The 26,380-nt window shown below is 34.6% G+C and overlaps 2 protein-coding genes across 5 annotated transcripts in view; both read right to left on the bottom strand.

Annotated features, from left to right (window-relative positions):
• FLRT2 (fibronectin leucine rich transmembrane protein 2) overlaps positions 1–26,380 on the bottom strand; it is a 56,297-nt gene that overhangs the window by 25,503 nt on the left and 4,414 nt on the right. The gene's annotated exons all lie outside the window — the stretch shown is intronic.
• LOC146544334 (uncharacterized) overlaps positions 1–26,380 on the bottom strand; it is a 45,873-nt gene that overhangs the window by 18,230 nt on the left and 1,263 nt on the right. For both annotated transcript variants that reach the window (XM_085225451.1, XM_085225449.1), the window contains exon 3: positions 1–26,380. This exon is cut by the window's left edge and continues 18,230 nt beyond it. The gene's annotated coding sequence lies outside the window, so the exon portion shown is untranslated.

The following is a 26,380-nucleotide window of genomic DNA, read 5'->3' as shown; positions in this document are numbered from 1 at the left end:
GGATCTTTCTCTGGAGGTTGCTTCTCTGAGAGTTTTTTTTCTGTGAACCCAGGACTTGGGTAAGCTTTTCCATTCATTTCTGATTATCCCTTTCCAACGTGATAATGTTTCTAGCTATATGCTCTCTAAAGATCAGCCTAACTACTCTACATACTTTTCAGTTAAACACAGGTCTTGGTCTTCTGTAGTAAATAAATGAATTTAAGAGTGTCTAGGTTCTGCTCATAGGAGATAATAAGAACATTTAGCACTTAGAGTAAACGTACAGAGATTTTCATCTCCTAAGTACAGTAGAAACATTAAGTGATGAACCTCCACTCTAATAGAAAAACACAAAATGATTAATTAAGAAAATAATAAACATTCTTAAAAAATGTAAAAATCCAGCCAGGCCTGTTCTTTAAGCTCAGTTGTACTTGATTTCTATTGTAACTATAATATCCAGCAGATACCCCTCTACTTAGAGTCAAATGTACTAAGAATCTCCTGACCTACTGATTTTGAGTACTTGTTTAAAATACACCTTTTAAATTAAATGTTGGGTTGGGGATGCTAGACAAACCAAAGAAAGAGTACTGGATACCTGGGAAGTAGGCAGTGCATAACATACTTTGTGTTATAGTAAGTGAACAAAGGCATTATGAGTGGCAATTAAAAATAATTTTATCACAAAAGACTGCAGAAGTGAAGTTCAGGAATCAGGAATGAAATAGTCACCAAGGACTCAAAAACACGTATCCTGTAGTTAAAAGTAAAATGCCTGCAAGCAGAATTCTTCACACAACTATGATTGGGACTAATGTTGTAATACATAAAACTGAAAAAATGAGATGTACATAAATAAGACCTCTAACCAGTACAGAAGAATTCTAGATATAATCAACATATGAATTTGTGATAAGAGTACTACATTACATGGTATATTATTACCTCCAGAGGTTTGAAGTCATGAAATAAACCGTTTGATTTTCATGTATTCAGTTTCTGGATTTTAATGCGAGAGACAAAAAGATATTTCTCCTTGACAAATAGTTTAGGGGTAGGGACTTTTTTTGATCCAGTTGGATGCCAGCGAACAATTACAAAGAGAAGAAGTGAATGGATCTTATTCTTTTTTCCCTGGCAACATTCTCCTTTGTTTCTTGCACCAGCATAATCTCTCACGAATGTACTCGGTATGGATAAAAAACATGTTTTGAGTTATACTTGTTGTCAGCATAAAGTTCAAAAGTAAATGTTTTCCCACTCCCAGCAGTTTTTGGAGTTAAATATTTGCATTATTTGTCATCTTATATGGTATCAGCAGTGCTTCACTTCTAGGTACCATGGGAGTTCCTTTAATAAATCCACTGCTTTTACAGATATTGCTTTTACTATTCCATGTTACTCCTGCTGACCAAATTGTTCTGTTTGTCTTCCAGTATTTTCTTGCCTGAAGCATATGATAGTAGGCAGAAAAAATGATATGAACTAATTATTGAATGATTGCAAAGCTCCTTCCAATTTTTTTTCTACCAATACTAAAGATACTGGTGCAGAATCAGTATTTTCCTCACATATTGGTCAAACAAAACAGACAGTGCTGCCACAAAGGACTTGCAAACCCCAGGTTCTCAGATGATCTCCGCTCTGTGATAATGCCTTCTCTGTTGCTCTAAGGTAGCTCTGGTACTTGGAAAATTTAGAGGCACTTCAGATTGCTCTAAGCTCTTCTGGCTAGTAGCAGCCTCCACACAGTTATTTGCCATCTGAGAACAATTGTAAGCAGATGCCAAGCAGCTGCCTCTAGTAAACAGTTGGCTCTGGCCCATCTGACCCCTAGGAAAACTAATTTTTTGTGGCCAGGCTAGTGACAGAATTATCAACTAGGAACAAGCATTACTCTTATTCTACTACTCTGTTCTACAAGAGCAAAGTTGGATTGTGAGAAAAATTCTGAGCGTTTATCTGAAGGGTAAACAATATATACATTAAAAATTATTGAAGTACTTAGTATTTTCGATACAAAGAATCATTTAATGGCTTCTACGCTGTCATCTAAAATTTAATCTTTATGACAATGCAAACTTTCCCCACATTAGCAATGGACAAGTAGCTTTCTTCTTCCCCACATTTTTTTCCATTAGAAAAGGTGATGAAGCTGGTACTTAGGCTCTGATTCTCCCTGGAGGGACAAATCCCTATTGAACAGTTTCTTTCAAGTCCGTGAAGCTTGCTGAGGGAGACTTACTCTAGCCTCTTGGTTATGCAGGAGTTCCTATCTCACTTGCTTCATTGACAGTAACAGCAGAATAAAGGCAAGGCCATGTATAAGAAATGGGGTTTTATGGAGAAAGCCCAAGTGTGTCCTCAGTTTCTTTTATGGGCTACAAAGCACACCTAATTCCTCTTGGACTAAAAGGGTAAAAAGGCTGTACGCATATCTTTGAAGACTCTGGCCTCTAACTGTTGTGGCTACCCTGAAAAGGGCTCTCTTCTGACTAATATCAGACACCTGCTGTACATATCAGAGATGAAAGTTTCTGAAAGAAGAGCTAACAATAATCCTTCATAAAGGAATTGCCAGCATACATTTAAAATTTGAAAGCAGTTCCCATTGTAATAATGAGTCAAAAGCCAGATTAGAATAATGGGTGTGGAAAATAAAATTTTCTAATTTTATTTAAGAAAACGTTAGCGGTAACTAATACTACGACTATATTCCTAAAACAACTGTTTATATATCTTAATGAAATCCTTTGATTTCAGTTATATACTCCCAGCAATATTAACTTTTGGATGTTTTCTAAATGCCAAATTATTATTCCAATCAGTTAGATATTGCAGTTATATAAAGAAACAAGATTTTTATCTAAGAATGTAAAAAATAATGAAATACCAGTATGGCAGTCAAGCCCTGAGTGCTATCAGGAAGTTCATCAGATCAAGAGCTGTTAACATGGTATGCATCACAGCAACACTTGATTTATATATCTTTTTACATTTAAAAGCATAATTTAAGCATTAATAAGTCACCAAAAAATCTGTAATATTACAGACAAATGAAGTGAAAAATAAAGAAATATATTTTGAAGATTCTGTGTAGCCACAGGTGACTTGATTTCTAGTAGGATTTTTTTATAATCTTTACTAGACTAGTATTTATTTTCCAGCAGTGCATATTTTCTGTTGAGAAAACCTGAATCAAAAACATGGAACAGCTTTGTACTGCACTGATCATTAGAAATAAAAATTTAAAAATTGTTCAGACATGGGTGATATTCTCATTGTTTATATAAACCACAGTCTTCTTTTTCCTGATGTGGGATAGGCCTGAGGATTGACCCTGTCTCACACTTTCCTCATAGAGTGCAGATAATCAGCTACTGTACTTCCTCTTGGCCATGTTTCCACTGCCCACCTCTGGGACCAGGCAAAAAAAAAAGGTGGATCTGCAAGCATTCAGATTTGGATTTGGGCTTCTCACTGGGTATGATTTTTGACAATGAGGTGCTGTAGCCATGTTCACATGGTCAGATCTGAGTGTCATGGCTGGCACTGACAGATAAAGTAATTCTAACCAAATAATAAATATGAAAACACTATTTATTTTATTAAAGCTGAAATTAAATGTCTTGAAAAATATCAAGAATTCTATTTGTAACGACCATTAAAGAAGACAAAATATATTTAAATGAAAATCTTTAACATAGTTCTCCTCGTCACAAATTATTTAGAGAACCAATAGAAAATAATCAGGAGTTATTAGTAGGACAGTGTAGATTTGCCTGAAAGTGGTAGGGGTCAAATGCAATTAGCCCTAGCTTCTACATTAAAGTCAGACAGATCAATATTAGTTTCTGCATGATCTATTCTAGATTCAGCCTGGAAATACTAGCCAGAAAAAAAACAGTCTGTAGATGTGGTATTAATGTCATTATAAGGAATTGTTTCGTTGAACAACTTGTAATAGGCTACAATAACCCTCAAACTTTGGCATATTATTTCAAATCCATCTCAGCTGGATCCAAACATTATTGCCAGCTGATGGCAGATCTGTATAAAATAAGTAAGCATATTCCAGCACAGTTAGTTATGTGTGGGCAGGTGTGACAGTAAAAATCACAGTTCTCATTTGCAGGAACTAGCCTCTCACGAGGCCAAAAAAAAGCCAGTAAGCACAGAGATAAAATTAACCACTTATTCACAGAAAGCTCTCTCTAGGGCTACATTGAGGGATAGATATACATAATACATATGTGTGAAAGGAGGATAGAAATATTCATTGCTCATACTTCTTCTGTATTTCCTCTACGACTTCCACTGTTCAAGGTTTTCAGTCTGGTAAATGAGCAAAACATTAGTTAATCACTGAAAAAAGGGTAAAACCAAGCATTTTTCACCTTCTAAAATGACAAGATGGGTAAATATAAAGCAACGTATAAGTATCTTAGTATGATTTCTATTCTGTATTAAAAAAGAAAGCCATTTAAATGTATTTATTCTTATCCTTCTTAATATAGTGTCAAACAAAAATTAATCACATTCCTTCCCCTTCAAAAAATAAACAAAAAATAACCCTAATGGAAAAATTACAGTGTGCTGCACACAGATTTACCTATGATCTCCATTAACTTTAACGGGAGCCCTGAGTCTAAATCCCGAAGCCCTACAGCAAACATATAGTCTTTCTAATTTAGGAAAGAACTGAATAAATGTGGGAATGAGATCTAACAAACATGAAAAAAATCAGTAGAAATCGAATAGTAACTGCTGTTGCAATAAGAGACAGCAGAAACACTGCAGAAATGTTTAGCTTTCAAAATAATGGGGTTCTTGGATTCCAGCAGAGTTCTCAAAAGTTAAAAGAACTGGTATGAAAAAGAGTGACAGAAGTCTGAGTAGCTTAGGAAATCAAGTAGCCTATCATCACCTCCACGAATAGTAGCATAACAAGATGGTACAGGATAGATAACTTTTATTAATATAAATTAAAAAAATAAAATTTTAAATATTCTTTAAAATATTATTTTGTGGTGATGAATCAAGTGATACTTTCTGTTTGTATCCTGTATTTTGTTATTGGATAATTGGCCTAGAATGAAATTTTTCTGTTTTTGTTTCAGCAAAGGGAACACGGTAGAAGATATGTACAAAAAACTTATAATTTTACATGCAAATGTCAAAATAATATTGCAAACAAGATGAACTCCAGTTGTATCTTACTCTACATTTAATATAATTTTGCTGCCTATCTAGTGGGTGGCAGCTCTGTATACAACACTGTGGTTTTATCTGTTAGTCTGGGACACTGTCTTTGTTATTTTTATAGCCACTTGAGTCTACTGATTCTTGATTCATGAGGAAATACACCTAACTATATATATGACTGAATGTAAAGAAGACAGCTGGAATAGATAGAGTAAGTCAAGGCTTCTTGTGTTGTAAGAGAACCAAACTGTTTGGAGTGTCAATTCAAAACTTAAACTTCTGAACACTATAAACTGAAGCAGAAGTAAAAAGCAAAGTGTAGTTAGCAACCAGAATTTTGACTATATCTGAGTTTCCTAGTGTAGAATCACAACTCTAATCATAATTCAGAGAACAGTCTTTTGAGTTAAATTAATGCTTACTTTTAATTCTTCCTGTTCAACTCCTTAAAAAATGGGACTTTTTCTAGAGTGCATGGTAAATTAAAACTTTTGTTCATTTTATTTTTCCCCTGCTTATTTACCCTGCTCTCCATCACAGCTTTGCCTTGAGTACAAAATACTTTTTTCACACCATATAGTGGAAATGTCCAGCCACACTAAGTGAGTCTGATTAAACTTATTTTCTTGTCTGTCTTTCAAATGGTTATTGCATTTAATAACCGTATTTAATTTGCATTTAATTTCTGCAGCACCCTATATAGCATCAAAATAACATTTATTTGTCTGAAATATAGTAGAACTCCAAGCATGATGTGTGCAAGAAACACAGTATATGAATGCATGTACATGGATGCATACATGTGTGTATTTTCCTGAGAAGGTTTTTTTTCCTTTCTCTTAAATCTGTTGCAAACTTACCCAGAGGAATGTTACTGAGGGGGTTAAAGACATAATATTAATGCTATACCACACTGATGTCAGCAATTTATAACGGGATGGTGGGTTCCACTGCCAGAAGCTGTAGCACAGGAAGGAGTGTTATTATAACAGCATGATTCTCTATGAAAGCCTGTCATCTTCTGTTCTTGAACCTTTGCTAATGTACTACTACGATGTGCCCAGATAGAAAATGAATGTTTTTCAGCAGTAATGTGGTGGCTATTAATACAGTTACTACTATACAATAAATGGCTGCTACTGCTTGCCGTCTTTTTTAAATTCACAGAGACATTGGAATCTCTTGAGACATCATTGTTTCTAAAGGGCCACATACTTTATTCCTTATTCAGATGAAGCTTTTAATAACTTAGCTCAGTAGGAACTTTCCTTTTAAGAATTTTAAGCTCTTGAGACCAACTGTGTACAAATACCACACTGTGTCAGACCACATTCAGTGTGATTGACACGGCATAATGCAATACATGAGTTTGAATTTTTATGCATTGCTGTTCTCATGCTTGCATAGTCTTCTAACAGCCGGGACAATACCAGCATCCAGCGCATGCTCAGCAGCATAAAAACAGAAAAAGTGAATATTGTCACTAGCCTACCTTTACATCTGACTGACTACCTTGACAACTCACAGTAGATAAACAAAAGTTTTAACACTTGTTTAACTATTCCCAGAAATTTCTTTATTCAGCTACCACTTTCATAAATCAATTATCAGTGTATTTATGATTTCCTTACTTCTCTTTCAGACCTAAAGGGAAACTTTCAGTCTTATAAAGAAATTCTGTGCAAAGCATTTGATAATCTCAGATACTTTTGATTAGAATGGTGAATTCTTGAAACATCACCAAGGACTATGCAGCTAATTCTCCAAGGACAGTTTTACCTGGTTGTTTGTAGCTTATATACTAAGCAAATCATCAACAATGTTTATTCTTGGAAAGATAATTTCACCAATGCTGTTAATCAAGACAGAAATCTGAGTCACAAAGATTAGCAGATGCTCCTTGATCATGCCAGTCACCAGAGGCAGCTAGGTCACCAATGCAAACATGGCAGTCTGAGGCACCAGGTCACTCAGAGCATCACCTCAGCAAGCAGGGAGAGCAAGAAAATTTTGTGAAATCAGTAGAATTTATACAGAAAATACATACAGATAAATATTTGCATCTCTGCATTTGAATTTCCTATATGTAAAAGTTAAATACTTCTTGAAAGTTAAAAAAAAAAAAGAAAAAGAAAAAAAAGCTGTTAATGTCTTTTATATCAATACTGATGGTGTTATACATTACTGTTTACAATTGAAGTAATGCTACAGTAGCTATAAAACTGGTTACTTACTTACTCAAGTATAATTTGCACTCAGAAAGTTTACCACCTACTTTTCATGCAATTTGTTGCCTCCATTCACCCTGAACTATTTACCTGTCAAAAACACATTAAGCAAAACTTGAAAATTCACTGGAAAATGCAGAATTGAAGTTTTATTTTCCTTATAAAAGGAGGGTGGGAGGGGGTAAGCAACCAAAGACAAACATCCTAGAAACTGTCTCACTGTTGGAAACTGCTGGAAATAAAAACTGAAGAGACTTTAGATGATGTTGAACAAAATCTCAGCAGAGGAAACAACTAATAACAGAAACAGGTAGCCTACTCATCCAAGCACAAAACTGCAATTTGTATGAGCACTTGCTGTAGGACTAGAGGAGACATCCTGGGTCAGTGAATCCAATTCCCTGCTATCGTAAGTAATCATGTCATATAATCCCATTCATTTCATTTGAGCTCCATCTTAAAACCCTTTTTATGAATTTGCAGAATAAATGCATTCATAGCTAGTTTATATTCATTTGTTCTTGTGTAACCTTGTCCTTTAGCAAAAATAGCTCATCCTCCTCCCTCCCCCTCATTTATTTATAGAAAGCAATCACACATATTCTCAGCTATTATTTTGCTTGTCTAAGTCCAGCTCTTTCAGTACCCTCATGTATAATATGTTCTTCATTCCCCTAATTGACAATCAAGTCCGTTTCTGTACCTGCTCCAGTTAAAACAGCTTTATTTTTTAAGACTTACTACATTGTTCCTTCTATTAGCCAGCAAGGTTTCATTAAATACTAAAAAAACTTCATACATTCTAAGATGTTTTGTTTCACTCATTCTCTCTCTTCCTCTCCTTTCCTTTCTCTCTCTTTTTCTATTAGCTATGGCCAGGTCAAACAAGTTTTCTGCCATTGACTCATGAAAATTCTACAAAGAAAAGTATGTAGCATAGGTAATGCTTATGTGCAAGTGCATGTATGTATTTATCTGTGTGCATATACTGCAAGATTCTAACTAAAAAATTGTTTCATATTGACAATAGGTGTCATAGACAAAAGGAGGGAGAAAGGGGGCAAGCCAGACCAGTCAAAAGCAGTTCACTTCAGAAAATCATAGGGACTGAAACACTAGAGAAATCCCAACCTCTAATCGTTCACATATTTATACAGAAGTTTATTAGTTTCTATGCAGCTCCTGAGTAATTAACAATTATCTTACTCACTCACTCACAGGGCCACATATCCTCATATCCATAAAATATTTTATGACTTATAACTAAGAATGTCTCATTACCCATACAAATATCTAATTATTAGCCCTGATTATAAATATTTGTCTTTCTGGATGTAGCACCGAGTTCAGTAGGATACCACTTAGCTGTAGAGAATGTAATCACTTTATTAAATATTTGTCTATTTTTATGGTATTCTCTGTGTAGGCTTTTATTTTGATATAATGAAAAGAGCATTTTCAAATATTCATTTTATTTTCTCTACCTTTGTATTTCCATATTATGTTTAGAAGAAACCTTCTGGGATTGGTCAGTACTCCTAAACAAAAAGGATCAAAAGTTAAATGACTTGAACAAGTAGGCCTAATGAGTCATTGGCAGAGCCAGATGGATTAAGACATAGGAGTGGATGGAATTGTTTGAAGTCAGTACAAAGTTGTTCCCACTGCTTTCTGCAGAGACAGAATTCCACTGCAGTTTCTATAATACACTTCTTCCTTCTCTAATCACTAAAGAACAATTTTACTAAATGGCTCTTCAGTTACTAACATTTTAAAGGCTGCTTTGTTAGTAGTGTTAGTAATAGTTTTTATCCTCAAAGGTACTTGATTTCCCATGATTTCATAGCAATGGTCATCATTCAATATTTCAGTAATGTAAGTTTTTAGGTAAATAGCATGATTTAAAGTTCAGTGACACTACAATCCTCTTCAAAATACTCTAGCATAGTATTAAAAATACAGAGAATGAAAATAAGAGTGTAATATCAAAACTGAATCAAGTAAACTCTAAATAAAATGTGTATAAAAAGATAGATCTAATTTTAGGTTATTTTCACCAGAGAGCATGAGGGTAATATACGCTACTTACATACCCGATCTAGAAATGCTTTAACAAAATATGCTTATTTGTAAGGGGCTTATACTAATAAACAATGATAACATACATTGTCCCAAATTCTTGTATACTGGGAAACAAAGTCAGTGAAAAAAGTTACTGCATTTTTACTCAGTCTAGAAAAACTCAAATTATCTGACAGATTTAAATCTTTTTTCTCAGAAGCAACTAAGCCATTTGGATATTTGTTTAAAATAACTTCTTTTTATTCTTGTTTGTTCTTACTTTACTAAAAACAAACAAACAAACAAACAAAAACTTACCATAAAGATTCGCAAGCACCAAATCTCTTTTAATGTTTTTGCAACAATACCTAAAAATCAGTGGAAGCCTATTTGGGACATCTTCAATATTTTCTTGATAAACACAATAATTTTCTGGTGACAGCAACTCTCCAGAATCTTGCTCAGAATGCTTGGGAAGTATTTGAAATAGATGCTTTGATTTAATACTTATACTTTAGACCAAAGCAGATAGGTACATTTTCTAGTGCTGTTTCATCAGTGACATACAATCTGGATAGATACAATTGCTGCGATAATGTTATTGGCTATTAATAATCTTAAAGATTCTCAGTTTGAAAGCACTGCGTAGATGTAGATGGCTTCATAAAGGTCATTACTTTTATAGATATAAAATTAAAAAGAATGTAAACTCCATACATAAGACTTTGTACTGCTGTCTGTTTACCTTTTAAAAACCAGGAAGGAATTTGACAGAAGGAGTACCTGGAGGAAACATAACACTACGTAAATAACACTCTAGTGCAAGCTAAGCTTATGGCAGTATAAATATTGATGTTATTAATGTTACCTAAACCACGCAAGTATAAAATGTACTTCCCTATCTTGTGTGCAAAACATGGCAGTTTATATCAGAAAGGCATTATTTCTACAGCAGTAAGTCTTATTTTAAAATGATTTACTGCATTTAAGTCTTTGAGGCAGGAAGAGGAAATTGAGGAGGTGCAAAGTGGGAACAAGAGGAACAGAGAAAGGGAGGAGAAGTGGATATGCTCAGCATTCAGTAACATCATCTCCCAAAGATTTCTACAGTACATGATTTAAACTGTTGGCCACAATTTATGTATTTGCTTTGTATGAATGTAGTTTCCTGAAGCGAATGGAAATTTGGATATTTGTAAGAGTTTAGCTAATTGGGCCTATGGATCTAGGATGTACACTTAAGAGATTTTATGAACAGTTGCCAGGCCAAAAACTCTATTGGTGGTCAATAGACTCCTGCTACAATTTCAGTGTCATGTGTTCCCATTGTCTTCCTAATTACTCACCCACAGCTCCAATTGAAGACAATGATATTGCAATCTCTACATTTTTTGCTAGTGTGGAGATATGAATCCGACAGCAAGAATCCTGATTGTTCCTTTTGTTATGCTAAGTGATCAAATCCAGTTAATTAACTTATTTTAAGTAACAGGAAACTTTCCTTATGTCATCTGTACCAGCCCCAAGACTGCAGGCATATTTTCAACACTAATCCATCAGCACTTTGTCAACGTTAATCATATTTGTGTCTAGAAATGAGGCTTCCAAAATTTTGTGGAGACCATATAACATATTTTGCTCTTAGAAACCTTGTCCTGATATTTTGCTTATTTGAAACAATAGCTAAAAGAATAAACATGACTTTCCAGCTAGTGAGGCATGTATTTTAAAGAATATTCAGCATATCTAACAGATTTTTACATGATAGTCTGAGCTGAATGACTTTAGAATTCTATTAGCCTGTGAAGAGTTCAGGACTGATTCACACAAAATATAAGATGGGGCACATGGTTTTACAAATTTTCTTTAAATTCAAGGTGATTTTTATGTTTGGGTTTTACTTGTTTGTTTTGCTTTGTTTTTCACCTGACACAAACTAACATGCAGCACTGAGTCTGAATTACACATAGAAATGGTAGATGTTAGTTTATTCCAGGTATCTGTATAGAGCTTTTTGTTTGGCTTTACAGTGTTACACCGCTCAGTGCACATCTTCCATCAGTGTAGTGAGCAGGAGAAAAGAGCAGGTGTCTTGTAGGTCTTCAGAGTTAAAACTAGCTCTCATATTGTGAGTTAAGTATTCATATGTGGTCTGTGGATGGATGCTTGTTTGCATGAGAGAGGAAACAGAGCTCATAATCACATTAAAAGTTAGTATGAACGAAGTCCTAATTATACATAAGGAATATGGAAAGGACACTCAGAAAAAGTAATTCTGCTCCTTAGATGTTAGTGGAAATCACTTTTATTGATTTTGCTGAAGGCCAAAGCATCACCTAGGTCTCTGTCTTTAGCAACTTTAGTCAGGTATATTCAACAGAGACTCTCATATATCTCTTTTTGTGGGCTGATATATATATATTTAAATAGTATTACCCATGCTTTCTGCTGTATGTAATAATGGCTGGTAATAAATTTTTGGCTTTGACTACAATCAGAATGTTACTTAGGGAAGCAAGCAATTCTGCATCACTTTTGATATGCTGTTTCACCAAGCCAAAATATTTTTTTACTTTTTCCCAAAATTTTCAACCAAATCTGAACAAAATGCTAAAGATAAAATTCATGACTGTTAAATCCAAGTAGAATGCCTTCATCAGTAATATCTGACATTCTCTTTAAAGTTCACTACTCTGGAGAGCTAATCTAGAAATCAGATAAACTAGTTAACTATTAATTCTTTTATTCAAATCCCAAACTAACCTTACATCTAGAAAATTAAATTCAAGAAATTTGTATCACTACAGTACAGATCAATTGAGGAGTAGACCTGCATGTTCGGATTACAAAGCATATATTCTAGCGTTGACAGATACACTAAATATCTAATCAGTAAGTGGACATCATACTTTCAGCCCATAGAGTCACGCTCGCTATTACATCACAGCAGTTTCTCTCCAGGAACAAGTTTGGACAGGGAAATTAAGATATATAAGAAAAACTGCTTAAGTGAGGTTGTGAAACTACACCAATAAGCATTATTTACTTGCAAAATGAATTAGGGAAGTTTCAGTACAGAGATTATGTTGTATAATTCAAGCAAAGCAAGACACGCCAAAAGCAATCCTTTGGAAAACAAAACAAAACAAAACAACAATTCTTCCCATGTCTTTAGAAGGAAACTCTATTTTGCCGCTATTTCATTTAATAATTCATATAAATATTTACCAAGAAAGATTCTTACTGAATACCAGGGAAGCTGCTGCTCATTCTTATGACTTCTGTGACTTGTTGCTGCTGTTTTTCTAGGCTATACAGGTAATACTGCTACAATTAGACACAAATTTTTATTTTTAGAAAGGGATTTTATTTCAAATTGTCTCAGATTTATATTTTAAATCATATTAAATTTGAAATTAAACATCTCACAAAAAAAACTCTGACAATGTAGTGGGTGATACTTCTTGTTTCCTCAATTGAAGATAGCTACAAGCTATATCAGTTTAAATACATGTGGAGACCCTGAAAATAACTTATTATGTTCAAAACCTACTGACTGGAATTTAAAGCATTCAGAATTTCACAGAACTTGGTCTCAGCTGTGAAAATGGTCTTTTTTTTTTTTTTTTTTTTTTTTAAGCTGCAAATGGAAGGAGACAGGGTAATACAGGGCATAAAATGGCAGCTTGCATTTCATAGGAGTAACACTCCAGTCACAACTGGAATCGGAGGGACAGGTAGAAGAAAAATGCTTTCTTCTTCATTTCCCTATTAATTATCATTATTTATGAAAATCGAAAATCTAACACACCATTTGTTTTGGACTAAATGTTCTCATTTTGTTTCTGCTGTCAAAAATGGGGATCTTGCATTTGCTTTCTGAACTCTACTATGAGTGTGGAGCGGTATACCAACAGCCTCATTGTAGTAATCCATTTGATTTAGCAATTCACTGATATTTATACATCACCATCCACTAATTCACTTCAAACTTTTCTGCATGTATTTAGTTCTGCAAATGCACTGCCATTTCTGATATCTTAAATATGCTTTATTGTGAGACAGTCAATTGGTCTTCTGTAAGGACACTCATATTTCTGCTTATCCCATGTATGAAGATTTGGAACAACAAATACGTCTCTTCATTTCAGGTCATGTAAAAAAAAATACAGATTTCATAAGAATAAATCGTGATTTATACTCAAAGTCTGTACTGGAAGTGTGACCATTCATGCACTACTTTTTTATTTTTCAAGTCTTACAATTCAATTTCCCTTATTGGACATATTGCTTCATGAGAAGACCCAAATAGTGCAGAAATGTCAGATGGATCCTTCTTCATTTCAGTTCAGCAATATAAATGAGATATGCAAATATTCAGGTCATTTGATTTTATTTCCAGCTTTGCATAAGGGAAAGAAATAAGGATCTTCATGTGATTATTAGCAACTATACAGCATGCATATATACCAAAGAGTGTCATTCTACTGAAAATTGCCTGAAAACCAAGCAGTATATTGCACTGATTAATTCAACTTGTATAATTACCTGGGAGCATGTTGCTCTCTCAGATAAGAGATGTTAAAATACGTAGAATTGAAGGTCCATGAAAGTACAGCCCTTTAATCTTGGTGGGAGGACTTAGTCTTCAATATATCTAGGCTTTTAAGTGTTGGATGTTAAGATCATAGAAAAGAGAGAAAGGTGAGACAGACTATATACTACATATATGCCAGATCTATTGGGAGTCACTTTTGCAGCATACTATTTGCATGGGGAATATGCAGCATAATTAATGTCATTTTACTAATCACTTATCTAGATTTTTCATGTGTACAAAGTCAGTGGAATTATAAATACAATCTGTATATTCATAAATAAGTGTGGGTACAAACTACTCTCCTAAATTTTATGCTCAGAAGGGAATTTCAAAGCTTCTTAATTCTGACTGACCAGGTCTCATGTTACAAATATTAATAACTCTCTACATGAAATAAAGTAATTTGATATAAACATTGCAGAATTGTTTTGTAAGGATATCTTTCAGTAAAACTTTATAGGTTGGTGTTAGGCTACTATACTGATGAACAGAATGTAAGATTAAACAGAATAGAGCAGAACATAGCCCACTGTCACTTAGATTGGTTTATACCTAGATGCAAAACATCATACTAGTCTCTACAAAGAAAATATGATTAACAGAATGGATACACTTACTCTTACACACTAACTGCCTCAGAGGTACCACTGAAATTTGTACTGGGAAAAGCCCAGTAAATCTTGGGTTATAACACATCACTAGTTACTAGCTAGTGCAGGTTTATACACTTTGCTTCCCATTTCTGTTTGGTGATAGCAGCATAAAATCTCACTATACATTCTAAATGTTAACCTGCAAAGCAGCAGACCTCAATTATGTCCAGTAATATTAAAGCAATTTCCTTACACAATTCTTATCTTCCTTAGACAATACCATCATCAAAATATGCAAAACTATCAGCTGAATAGAACTGAAAAAGTGGCAAATTGATAGAAGACACTTGTCATTTTTTCTCCCCATTCCTGCAGTATAGAGTTCCTGTAGCAAGAGAAATTATTAAATTCACTAAAACTGAATAGTTAAAATTTAATGCAAGTGCCAGAAGTCTAGAGCTGCATTGATAAAAACCACTATGCTTGCAGTCCTTTGGCACAATGAGATGAAGGTTAGTCTGGTAAATTTTTTAGAGTTATATTCCATGCCCATACTGGTTCACGTATATGAAAATCAAGCCTCATTAGATAAAGCAATGGTGGCAAGCTTCAAATGTGTCACGGAAAATATTTCAGACGCAAAGGGTGTAGCAATTGCTATAAGACAGATATAAGAAAAATGAACTGAAGTATAAATAGATGCTTCAGTAAATTATATAACCACATCTACATATGAATTTGAAACTTCAAACTATGCCGTAAATAACTACAGCAGTGCTGTAAACATGACCGTAGACCATCTAGAGCTCAAACATCTCATCAGTCATGTTAAATCAAGGAACAAAAAAAATGTATATTTACTTCATGTGAGAAATTTGAAGAGCAGGGCTCTGTATTGATTCAGAGGCAACTGGGGCCCAAACAGTGCAGTACCAGATACCAAACCACAATCTTTCCCCTCCCTGCTAAGGAAAGAAGTTTGTTCTACAGTTCTGGCTCTAGCAAGTATCTTAATAGAGAAGTTTTCATGTTGTGGATATTCAGCTACTATGGACCATTCCAGATCTAATTTATACAAGCACTATATATCTAATATCAAGCAGCTGCCTGTGCAACAGAATCCCTTGATTCAATCCTGCTATTTACTCTTCCTTCTGTCTTTTATTTAAGATATCACTTTTTACATCAAGAAAATAGTACAGAGTTAGTTTCTGTCTATATGCTTCTTACTAGGACATACACAGTGTGACTTACGCTCAGCTTTGCTTTGTAAGAACAGAGGAAGAGGAGGACATGGAAGTGAAAGAATGGCTCATCCCCCTCACATAATAAATCTTTTCACTACTGACAGGGAATGGAAAAATGAGTCTCGGTTAATAGCGATGTGTTACCCAAGTCCACAACCTTTCATTTCATATAGATCACTGTAAGCTGTGTCTAGATTTCAAATAGAAACAGAAAGGTTTTGTATTCAGTAGGAGAAACCCTGTGTCATATTGTCTCCTCTTAAACTCTAAAAGAATTGCATTTTTTTGTTATTTGTCCTGGTCTGTTAGGAAAGATACATCAGTAGACATAATATTGTTCTTGAGAACAAGAGAGAAATGTTGACAAGTAAGAAATAATTCAGTGTGTTTTAATTTTCACTTGTACTTCATTTCCTTGAAATGTCTAGTAAGAGACTCGAAAATCTGACAAAAAAATGAGTTTTATCCAACTCCTTAAAACCAATTTATTTAAAAAGCTTGAGTGAGTTTTAGTGCTGGTGAAAATGGAATAGTGACGTGTTTCACTCGCTGGTGAAGCATCACACACACCAGTCCTTGGGGCAGTCCTGTCAATGCAGTTCAGTCCCACACCTGTCCTTGGGTATTCACACAGCTGATTTACGTAGTTATTATTCCCATGTGGGCAGCTATCCACAAGAAGCTTGACTAAGACCATCCAACTTGCATTTTATCACTCGCAGGAAGCTTCATCTGAGTGAATAGCCAGCATTAACCCACATAGTGCTATCTCTCCACTGAGGTTTTTCTTTTCTTTTACAGTTGCTATAACTGCATTCTAATCAGGTTCTTTGCTAGACTTTCTGTAAAATTACAAGGATGCAAGTTAGTAGAGTTACATACTGACCCAAATATTATTCCTACCTGAACACTTGCGGAGAATGCTGAAATCATTAAAAGACTGTACACCTCTAACAAAGCAAGGACACATATTAAAACCCTCCCCCATAAAGGACACATCTCCTTCACCTTAAATGCCTGGATTTAGTACTGCTACTGACTGTGGGCATTTGCAGTGCCTGAAGGAAGAGAAATACCAGCCTTTCCATATGTACACATGCAGATAGCTTCTGTGACTTCTGTCCTTTCAGTCCCCAGCATGCAACACTGTTTATCCCCTCACCGTTTTTAAAATTCATTGTTGAATTCTGCCTCACATTCAGCTGCAAGGACATGCTACAAGCTCAGACCACAATGCGGAGTTTGATCAATGCCTGACCTATCCAATGATTTAATCAACAGGACAGCATGAATGTACTAATGAGGCAAGAGCAACATCACAACTCTGTGTGTTGCAGTGTACTATGATCATTTCCTTCAGTATGTTTCTTTTAAACGAGAATAATGAAGACCCACTTCAATGTCATTTGTCCCAGTTTTACCCAAATTAAGTCTTTTATTACATAATGGAACTCCAGGCTCTTTCAGATGAAAGGTCTAAAGGCAAAAAAAATCTAAACAACATTAAAGCTGACAGGGCCTATGTTACATATTTTAAAAAACAAATAATCATTATTCCACTTTTATTCCATATTCCAGATTTATCTCTGTAAAACAGACTTTGTCTTCATTCCTAAGAGGAAAATTTGAGATAAGTTACTCACTAGTTATTTTTTCCATCCTGTCTTTACTCCATATCCCATATTTTTCCTTAATGTGCAGAGAACCTTAGGTCACAAAAAAATAAGGACATGGAACAATATTAAGAGGGAATACAAGCTCACCTGGTCCAATTCACCAAAGCAGCCAGAATTTTATTGTAGAACTAAAACACAATGAGATAGCACTAATTCTCCCTAATAATTCACATGTGCTTTTTCCACAACAGAAATAACTGAGAGAACATCACAGATCTTTCTCTTCCAGCTCCTCCTTGATTGTACGTTGCCCTACTTCTCCTCTCCAATAAATAAGATATTAGGTGGTTAAAACTGTGATCACTGAGAAATTCCAATTTCCTGTTGCACTGAAAGTTGAATTTTTATATCTGTGCCTCTTTCAGCCTGGACAATTTTGATTATTCACTGTCATCCTGTTTTTCACCTTTATTTTGTAGTCACTTTCCCTTTCCTGCTTTTATCCCACCTCTGCAGAATACTGTATATTTAAATAAAAATAAAATCTCCCATCTGAATTATTGTTTATTTTAGTTTTCATAGTACTTTCAGGATACTTTGTGTCTTCAATGTACCTGATGTAGCAGATACAATAGAATGAGCTCTAGCTTTAAGTAAGTTCTTCTCAGCTGAATAACAAATTCAAAATTCGGATTCAGCCTATGCTGCCACATGTATTTAAAAAACAAAGACAGACAAAGACAGAAGAGAAGTGTGCTGCTACCAGAATATAAATATATGACAGTGGCAGTACCCCAGAGGGTAAGAGGGAGTGTAAATGTCATAGCAAGGCTACTGATTTTTATATTGTTGTCTGTCTTTCTTCTAGTACGCAAGAGGTAGTCTTTTAGCATAACACTGAAGGAGGTAAACGACAGTCTTTTCACCAAGCAAGGTTATCATTCAGCACAAGACAATACACAGGGCTATAAAACACCTCTTCCCAAGATCCCCAAACATAAATTCAGAAGAACTAGTTAATTTTTTGAACAAATACTGGTGCTATCTGAAATCTAAAGGAGTTTATTCTCCCTGTGCTTAAAGAAGATCATCTTTCCACAGCCAGATGACTAGACTGTAGAATGTCTTCTCTCGATCAGTGCATGTATAACCAGACAACTATTCAGTAGTTTGTAAAATATGATTGCATATGAGATATTGATGGCCTAAGGGAAGTTCTGAATATCAGAGGTTCATAATTAAAATACCTATGCATTTGATCCAAGAGAGTTTTCATCAGTGTCACAGAGATGAGTGGTTATGAATTTCAGAGTCATCTCTGCCCATACCGACTGATTTATGCACTTTTGAATTTGGACAAATGAAGGGCAAGGAATTAAAGCCAAACCCTTCTACCTAGACAGCTCCGTATCCTTAGCAGGGGGGGGGATCTGAAATTTACGATATCCCCTCCCAGTGTTCAAGATCAAGCCCTTGAACTGGTAACTCATAACCTATTTATGCTTATGCCATCCATCCGCTTTCAGTCATTTTTGTCCTCTTATCTGTAAATCCACAGTTGCAACGTAGGATGTGTGGATCTGCTGATAAGAAATTTTTGCAGGAAAGGGAATCTGGGCAGAAAAACAGTTCTGTTGCCAGAGCTCCTGGCAGCAACTCTAACATCTCATTAATTCCAGATTTATAAAGATCCACTGTGCTGATCTGAGGATAGAGCTGAATGTTTGAATACTGTGATAATAGACTAACTAGCTGAAATCTGTATTTAGTACTAAATATTAAGTTAAATGGATACTGATAAGATTATGATTGTAGGACAGAACATTGTTAACATTGTTAACATCTTGATAACAGTGAGAATTCCATAGCTCCTGAACTGGGAGTTTTTATTTTTAACTTTTTTATTTAATATTAAATCACTGAATTTTAATGGAATTATACATAACTAAAAACAAAAGCACTGGAGTGGAGACAGATTCACCACTATGTAAAAATTCAATTGCATCATTCTTTTTAAAACTATATCAAACAGAGTACCAGTTGTGGAAATAGTACTCTATTAATTATGAAAGAGAAGAGCTAGGGGACAAAGACAAACAAACCAGGAAAGATCATACAGTTTCCATATCAATATTCTATAGTATCACTAACTGTACTGCCATCTACTTAAAAATAATAAAAAGGAAGATGCTAACTAAGCATTAGAAGGAAATTATTTTGCTAAATGATCCTTTACTATTCAAATGCTTTTAGAAAGCTTTTTTATTATTATTTTTTATTTATTTATTTTTTTTTACACCTTGTGTGAATGCCTGTACACGCAAATTTATCACATTACCACGTGCATAAAAAAGGAGATTTTGATAGGGCACTAGGTAGATAGAGCAAATAAAATAACCCTTCTGCCAGATGCTCTAACACAGAGGCTCAGGTGTCTCGGGACAGTGATAAGCAACTTGGCTCTGTCGGTGGCATCCAAAACATACACAAAAAAAAGAGAGAGAACCCACTGTGCTTCCTTGTTGCCTGAGTATTGTTAAAACTGTAATGGTAGGTGCTGCTGGGTAAAGGCTTTTGCACTGCAAAAGAATAAGGCTCTGAAACTAATTTTGTCAAAGAGTGAAAGTAATTCCTCAAATAAAAAAAAACTTACATTGGCAAGATGCATTTTACAATTTACTGCAGAAATGCTGCAAAAAGATGCTCTTCACTGAGCAGCGTGGCACAAAGCCAAAACGAGCTGTTTCAAAAAATCACTGTTGGGCATATACAAATTTGATACACAGGATTTAGCAATACAGTTGGGAATGACTCTGTGTGGATGTGTTCATGTTCTGTTAAATTTTAACAGTCTCTAACTGTATACTCATCTTCAGCATGAGGAAATTCGTTTGTAGACAGCTAAATTTGCTTTATATACAGGGAATTATATCAGTATGAATAATAATGATTTTAATTTTTTCTTTTCCATATTTCCATATGAGTTAGAAATTAATTTTCTATGGGCAGTTCAAAGGATAAAAAGTCTCACATGAAATCTTTGAAAACATTTAAAGCAAGGATGTAAATTTTATGAGTATGAGTTACTGGCTAGCCTTTTCCACCTCCAGATCTTCTGGTTCCATAAATAATGTGGGGACTTATAATAGTGGATCAGTACAATAGGACACAATATAATCTAGATATTTAGAATATGAAAATAGATTCCTTCTGTCCCTTCTACCACCCAATCCACATTCATATCAATTCAAGTGTTTAGAGGACAAAGCTTCAAATTTTTTTTAGATACATACAGGTATCTAAACTGTTATGAAATAAACAGTAAATTTTCAAATAATACAGCTTAAGAGAGAATGTTTAGCCTAGGAGTGCTTGCAACTAACACCAAAGCTAAGTGGTTAACAATAGGAATAAGGTTAACCTAGATCAGTCAGTAACGTAACCTGTGAAACAAGACAAACAAGATGGCTAAATGGAGTACATTTAGCTTGATGCAAATCTTTCAGTGACACAAGAAGCATCACCTAGGAAAAACTTCCTAAATCGCAAGTGAAATTATAAGGTAACACACACATCTAGATTTCATTTAGAGACACTCACTTGGTTTCAACTAACATTTAACGCATGCAATAGACTTGCTACCTCACTAGAATAATCATTCATTAAATGACATGCACACCCAATGCCTTAACTATGGATAGATTTTGCAGCAGTGCTACTATGCAGGTTATGTCCATGATGAACACGCATATTGCTAGAGTCCTAATATGGATGTAATCCTAGTGATTTAAATCACTGCTATCTACATAGTTTGTTTCCACAAACAAATGTGAAGACACTACTAATGAAAGTATACAACCAGACAATCACTGATGGGGTAGTATCATCTTCAATTACATCTAAATGACATCACTTTGGGGGTATTCAAATTATTACTCATGAGTAAACCCTAATCATAAGAAGAGTGTCTACGACATTAACTTGCTAGTGAAGAGAGGGATTGAGTCTGGAATAAAATATATTAATTTAAAAAGTAGTCTTTAGACTGTGAAGTTCAGTCTAAGCACAGATAGGTTTGCTACAGACTCTTCTCATTCACCTTGGGAATAATATTGAGCAATATTTCAGTATTGTAACCAATTCAGAGAATTCCAGCACACTGAGAAAAATATAAACGTTCTTTTTCTCTTGTTTAATTTTATTTGCAATACACCAACAAAATTATTTTAAATGAAAATTAACTGTAAGTTTTTAAGGATCTGAGGGTGATCTCCATGATTATAGACATAGTTATCTATATATGTAGCATATACATTAATTATAAGTTGTGTTTCTTCTTTAGAACTACTAATATTGAATCTCTTGTTCTTTTGAGAAATGTGTTTTTGGTCTAAAATAATATTTATTTCCTCTTGTAGTCATTTAAAATGACAACGTGAATGTCAGACACATTTTAAAACAGGTCAAATACCTCAGTTCTTTCTATTTGTAGGAAGAGCATGCAGGATATCTCTAGAGAAAGAAATAGGTGCAAATCTGAACTTACAAGCCTAAGGCTGATGACCCTAAGACTGCAGTTTGACCAAGGTTTGGTCCTCTGTTGTGCATCACCAAAGACTCCCGGTACTGCATCTTTTCCCTCCCTGGGCTGCCCTCTCCCATATTATCTTGGTTTAACTCTTACAGAACAGCTCTGCAAGGTAAGACTTAATCATGCAACTATATGGCGCTGGATCAGAACTACTGTTGAGAAAAGCTTTTCTGTTCAGCTTAATTTTCCCTGTTGTTTTTGATGAGAGCATAACAAAGACTGCCAGCAGGAATTGGGAGTGACACTGCTGCACACTGATTTCAGTTCTGAGAAGGTGCTGATGAGGCTTTTCATTCAAAGCTCTGACCTTTTCTGCTCTTAATGGGTCACGGAGTATTTCCGAACAGTTTACAGTACTTACTACAAGAAGAGCCTAGCATCTAGTCTGCCCAGATTGTGCTAGAGTCACTATGTATGACAGTAAATGGCTAACAAATCACGGAGATTAATCTAAATCTTTTGCTGTAATCCTTTAATTCTTCATCAAGATCCCTGACATTAACATAATTTTGTCAGAATAGAGATTGTAGAATAGTTTCAGATTAATTCAATCATAGATAGCATGTCTTAATGAAAGAACTAATTTGATGTCTACGTGATTTTTTTTTTAATTGCATTTTTGAGGTAACTGGACTTTGCATGACAGCATGGCCATAATAAAGAAGTTTCACCAAAGAGAACTCTTCCCCCTCTATTCAAATGGTTTAGCTGTCATATGGTCACAAATGATGATAAAAAGAACTAAAAGCCCTCTTCTGCAATCCATGGCTCCAGACTTATCCCCATCTGGGCCAGGATTTACGAAACTAGACTGCATACTGTTACAGTAATACATAGATTATTGTCCAAATTCCCTTTTAAAATTATTTTTCCTTTTCATATTATTTTGACTGAAGTCTTATCCCATAACTGTCACAGAAAATTAGTGTTAATTTATCTTGTGAATATGTGGCAGTGATTAATAATTATGAAAACGGCCTTTTGATTTGAAAGCCAAGTGAGAATGTTAACCATGACCTTTAGTATCCTGCTTCAAAAGGAGCAGGTCCTACAAAATACTGACCACTCCATGTTGGAAGCAAGTCCCCACTCACTTGAGGCAGAAGTACATCTCCCTCTTTCAAGTCTAGCAATGTGCTTATCCTGCATATCCAAAGCCTATTAATTTTTGTCTGCAAGGACTGAAGGATCCGTTTCAATGACAGTATGCCTTTGAATGATTAACAATTCTACAAGTTACATGTTTTTCTATGTTATGCTAGAATAGAAATGTGTTAAAAAAAAAAAAAAACTACAACAACAAATGTACAAATTAATAAATAAAACAGCTAGAGCTTGAAGTAGGATGTACAGAAGATTGCTTCCAGGTAGAGCACAACAGAACATTATTTCTTTTTAGAAGAGATGTTTTATGCCTTGTATGTATCGTCAAGTTTTCAGGAATGTTGAATGATGAACTTGTTTTAAAAACATTGCTAGTATTTTGTTTTGGCTCAGTTCAAAGGGCTATATCAGAAGAAGGAATCGAAGAGGGAAAAACAATATGAAAACAACAGCAACAAAAAACTGTTTAGCTGCCTAAATCACCAATTTAAAAGGAATGTATAAAAAGTTCCCAACAGTTTTTCACCAGTGGCTGAAAATCTTAGATTAAATTTTACTATTCCTGAGAGATATTGTTTGACGTGACTAGAATACAATTTGTTGAGCAGATAATAGTTTTTGTTTAAAATGATTCCTTTCTGGGTATTATGTATGGATTAAAGATTGGGCCTACATGAATAAAACATCCTTGTCAAGAAAAATATTTTAATGATGACTTTTTTGTGGTTGTTTTTTTCTTTAAAAGAAGTCAGTTACTTGAAAGGAATAGGTTATGTATAGCTTTAGGGGGACTAAAGCTTGTATCTTTAGTGTATGTTAAATTAGCCTACTTCACAATAACAGTTATATATCATGTATTTCTTCTTTTTTTTTCTTCTTCTTTTTTTTTTTTTTTTTAAATAAATACTTGTTTCACCAAAAGAAAATAAAATGTAATTTTTATACCTTTAGGGCAAGTTCCAGTTCTTTTGGTTTCTTGAAGAAATAAATAAAAAGCATTGACAGAGAAACTTCTGAAATGAAAGCCCAAGGGGGAGGGAAGGAAGCACCTAAAACCTTCATATTACCAAGTACTGAGGTAATCAACCACAGTCTGGGAAATGTCAAACAATGGTATTCACCTACCCAAAGATATTGCTGGTCAAGTCCTCAACTGCCATTTATAATCACTAACTAAAACATGGAATATAGATGTGGATATAAACAAGAGACAAATTAGTATTGGGAAGCTGGATTTAATAATCCACTAAAAGAGACCATCTGTTTATAAAGACCCCCTTTTCCTTGATCTCTGACATCTATTCCTAATATAGACACAGCTGGATATTTTATTTTTTCATTTTTTAAACACTCTGCTACTATAAAGACTACTTATAATATATCTGGTCAGAGTGTTTGTCTCAAGTTTCAGATATTATGTAAGCACTCAAGGGCAATAAAATTTCACATACAGTCAGCCAGTTTTAAAGTAAGTATTAAACCATCAGACCAACATAAATGCACTTTCTTTATTATTGATTTTTAATATCCTTCTTATTTTTCAGATTTTTTCAAATGTTCATTATCACTGGAATAGCTTTCCGAAATTCAGTTGTTATTATTTTTTTTTTCAAGTTCTTTACACACATTTGGAACTAGCGTTTAGTTTTCTTGTTTTCCTGTTTAAATTACTAGCAAAACTCAGTCGGTGACAAATATAGTATTGACAACCTGACAAGATAGATGCGGGAATAAAAGACCAAAGTGATAGAAAGCCTGTGTTTCCAAGCCACAACAGAGAAAAAAAGGGAAGAAAACACCTCTGACTATACACTTCTCACAGATAGAGGTCACTAATGGACTGGATTTGAATCGGTCTGGTAACAGCCTGAAAGTAATCTTGTGAAAAATGAATTCATTTTGAGATTAAAGAGGTAGTAGAAATTTTTAAGAAATAAAGTTCTCATCTTCCTGGAAACAATATTATCCTAAGTGTGCTTTCTTTGTAGTTCTTTAAATAGAAAGTACAATACAGGAAAAGCCTGATAGTGATGTTTGTTTGAAATTCTTTTTGTTCTCCTGACTTAGTAAAAGTATGTCTCTCCATCCCTTCTGCAAGGAGGGTAGGGAAGTCAACACTAATGACATGCCATGTTTTGGGTACTGCTATTTTAAGCATTTAAAGGTAAGCACATTATTTATTCTTAGAAAAAAAAACATAGCCTATGTAATGCAGATTCCAACTGGGAGGGTGTAGGGTTCTGGAAAGGAGATATGTCTACATCCTAAATCAAACTACCCAGCAGGCCAGGATATAAATGTGACTTGTAGCAGTGGCTTAAATTAGATCCAGACTCTCAAAGCCAAATACAGATAACATCACCTTATACAAAGTATAGGGTGCACATGTGTGTAAGGAGTGAATCTTTTAAGAATGTTGGATGCATTCCAGCATGATTTCTCCATGCTACAGACTGGAACTTTGGAAAAAAAAACTACTGCTGACTGTTAGTTGCAGGTAGTTGTATAGACACTGTATTTGAACAGTGCTCTGACTTTTTACCTACAGTACTCCAGTTCTTCACTATCACTTTTAACTGCTTAACTACCTTATCAGGATAGAGAACAGCAGTTTAAATAGGAAATCTTCTATCAATGGTAATGATGTTTGAAATCTCTCCCAAATTTTCAGAAACAAGACCAACACTAACATCTCTTATATCATTTTGATTAAATCCCATTGATAGCATTGCATATTTTAACTCTTTAAAAGAAAGAAGAAAAAATGGTGGGTAGTATTACAGATACGATACCTTTTAAAAGTTTTGAAAAAAAATGCCAGGACAGACCTTTTCCCCCTCCCAAAAATATGCATTTCTAATACCAACCCACAAGTTGTCTCTGAAAATGCAGTTGCATAAAGGTGTGCTTGCAAAAAGGTGATGTCAGAGAAAGAAATGAATGCCCCACAGAAGTTGCCATTTGTTGTAACCGAAGTAGTGATCAATCTCAAACTTTAAAATGATTTAATATCCCTACAAACACTGCACTAAGTAAACATATTTTTAACATACACCCTCTTTCTGTGCGCCTGTGTGTGGTTGAAAGAGGTTTGCCTTGCTTTAGTATCTTCTCATGGAAGGAACCTCTCCCTTTCTCTTTAGCTGAGCT

The sequence above is a fragment of the Meleagris gallopavo genome, chromosome 5 (assembly GCF_905368555.1).
Source record: "Meleagris gallopavo chromosome 5, MGAL_WU_HG_1.1, whole genome shotgun sequence".
Lineage (NCBI taxonomy): Eukaryota > Metazoa > Chordata > Aves > Galliformes > Phasianidae > Meleagris > Meleagris gallopavo.
Note: the sequence above shows the minus strand (reverse complement) of the source record. Positions and strands in the feature narration are given on the sequence as shown.